Here is a 2,521-nt window from a genome sequence, read left to right on the forward strand (position 1 = left end):
CTCAGAATAACTTCTTTCTGGAACAGGCATGGCCTCCTTCCCTCCACCTGAGCCCCGGACCCACTGTCGAGCAGATGAGCAGAGATGCCGCAGAGCCTCCAGTCGCCAGGCCACCTCCCAAGCGGGAAATATAATTCTCAGTAACTGCTTCACACGGTCGCGGAGGCCGCGACGCGCCTGCGCAGTGGGCGAAGTCGGCCTTGTGTGGTTCCTGCCAATTCTCGGTGCGACCTGGCCTGGGACTAGTTCTGCATTCTGTGAAAGAACTGAATGTGCCTCAGCTGCCGGAGCTGCTTAAGCAGTATTACCAGAGGCTCTTTCCAAATGCAAGGTACTATCGCTGGCTCAAATATGGCGGAGTGATAAAGAATTTCTAAGTTACTTTTGACACCATGGATTTTCATTCTCATTGAAGAGGATATTTACGTTCGTTATCACTCCTTCATCAACCAGAGAGATGGAAAGGATGATGTAGACAAGTGTTCTAAGTGCTGGGCTCTCATGACATTGGCCATATGCACCATAGACAGAGCACTGAAAGATTTAAGCATCGTTTCTGGATGTATTCTGGAAGGAGAGGTTTTCATTGCTGGGTCTGGGATTAATCAGAAAATTGTCCTCTGAAATACTTTTTGGGATAGTTGAGTTATTGCGGCTAGTTAAAGGTGGTCAGGGCTTCCCTGGTGAGTCAGCAGTAAAGAATAGGCTTGCAATGCAGGAGAGCAGGGTTCGATCCCTGGCTTGGGAAGATCCCCTAAGAGGAAGGCATGGCAACCCACTCCAGTATTCTTGCCTGGAGATTCTTATGGACAGAGGAACCTCATGGGCTGCAATCCATGAGGTGGCAAAGAGTTAGACAGGACTGAAGCAGCTTAGCACAAGCACAAAGGTTACAAAGTTCACTTAACTAAAGAAAGCACTGTTTTGTCAGAAAATCTATGCTTTGCTAAGCCACTTCAGTCGTGTCCGACTCTGTGCCACCCCATAGACGGCAGCCCACCAGGCTCCCCCGTCCCTGGGATTCTCCAGGCAAGAACACTGGAGTGGGTTGCCATTTCCTTCTCCAATGCATGAAAGTGAAAAGTGAAAGTGAAGTCGCTCAATCGTGTCCGACTTGTAGCGACCCCATGGACTGCAGCCTACCAGGCGCCTCCGCCCATGGGCTTTTCCAGGCAAGAGTACTGGAATGAGGTGCCAATAAACATAACTTTTAAAAATACATTGACTTGATATGGCTTGGTTGATCAAATATTCTTGAAAACAAGAAAGTTAGAATAAGATTTTAGCCCTTGTTTCTGAAACAATTCATGATGAACTTCAACAGAGCTTCCAAAATCACAGTTCACTTGAGGATTGGGAGCATTTGAAGAAGGTAGCCGGTAGATGTCAGAATAACATTGAAAATGACAAATGTGGACTCTGGCTGGAGTGAGAGAGGCTCCAGTACTGTTTGCCACAGTGGGATATCAATGTTAGCAAAGGAATCAATCATTGACTAAAGAGCCCTTTTAAGTGTTCATCCTAATACATATTGCAGTGTGCTTATTGATTTACAGAAAGTAGATCAATTTACAGTTTCCACCATAAGCTCCATCTGCCATGAACTGGATACTATTTCCACTAGTGAAGAGGAAAAAGAGAAGTAAGCTGAATCTGATATCAAGCATAGAATCAGAGATTATAAGACAACCAGTCTAGCTCCTTATGCAAAAGTTTCTGAACAGTTTCTTAAAAGTTTAGATAAATCCTCCAAAGGAGAAGTTATCTTTCAGAAGAGTGATTTACAAACAGACTTCTGAACATAACAACTCCCTTCAAACCAGTGTGGCTATCTTCTACCTTCAACCAAGAATCAGATACTTCAAGAACCATTCCATAAATAGGACAGAACTATGTATGCATTTTTAACGCTCAAAGCAATTCTTTTTTCTTAAATGATTATGTTGAAAATATTCCTGAGACTACCGAAGGAGAGTATTAGTTTTCCTGGAAGGAGCCATAATAGAAAAGATAAGTGGATTGCAGATAAACTGGTAAAATTTAGTATTATACAAAGATAATTCTAAGATTTCTTATATGAATATACAGTCCTGCCAGTTGCCATATACAGAGGTAAATGAGCAGTAATATGTTTAAGATTTTAATCTCAGCTCATTGAATACAGCTTCCGTATTTCTGGAGTGAATGTTCTAGGTGAATGAGGGCTTTGTCCATGAGTCTTAGACACTCATTTATATGTGGAAGGTGCATTCAGTCACTCCCTAGTTTTGCTTACTAATATTTTTATTGGTTAGACTATACCTCACTGTCCGTATTTTAAATATTATTTTGAACTGAACATCTAAACCTACCAAAACTTCAATTCAAAGATATAAATTACTAGATTACAACATTAGGGGCTAGTCATTTCTTTTTTTTTACAACTATCACAGTTGTAGCTCCTAACTTCTTCCCTCAGAGAACAATTAGATTAGCCTACTATAAAGAAGCAGCTTAGAAAAAATAACCAACTTCATTTCAT

The 2,521-nt window shown here is 41.8% G+C and overlaps 1 pseudogene; it reads left to right on the forward strand.

Moving 5' to 3' along the window:
* Positions 1-254: 254 nt before the first annotated feature.
* On the forward strand, positions 255-1,799 carry LOC129647277 (DNA primase small subunit-like; annotated as a pseudogene).
* Positions 1,800-2,521: the final 722 nt, after the last annotated feature.

Source organism: Bubalus kerabau, chromosome 3 (assembly GCF_029407905.1).
Source record: "Bubalus kerabau isolate K-KA32 ecotype Philippines breed swamp buffalo chromosome 3, PCC_UOA_SB_1v2, whole genome shotgun sequence".
Lineage (NCBI taxonomy): Eukaryota > Metazoa > Chordata > Mammalia > Artiodactyla > Bovidae > Bubalus > Bubalus kerabau.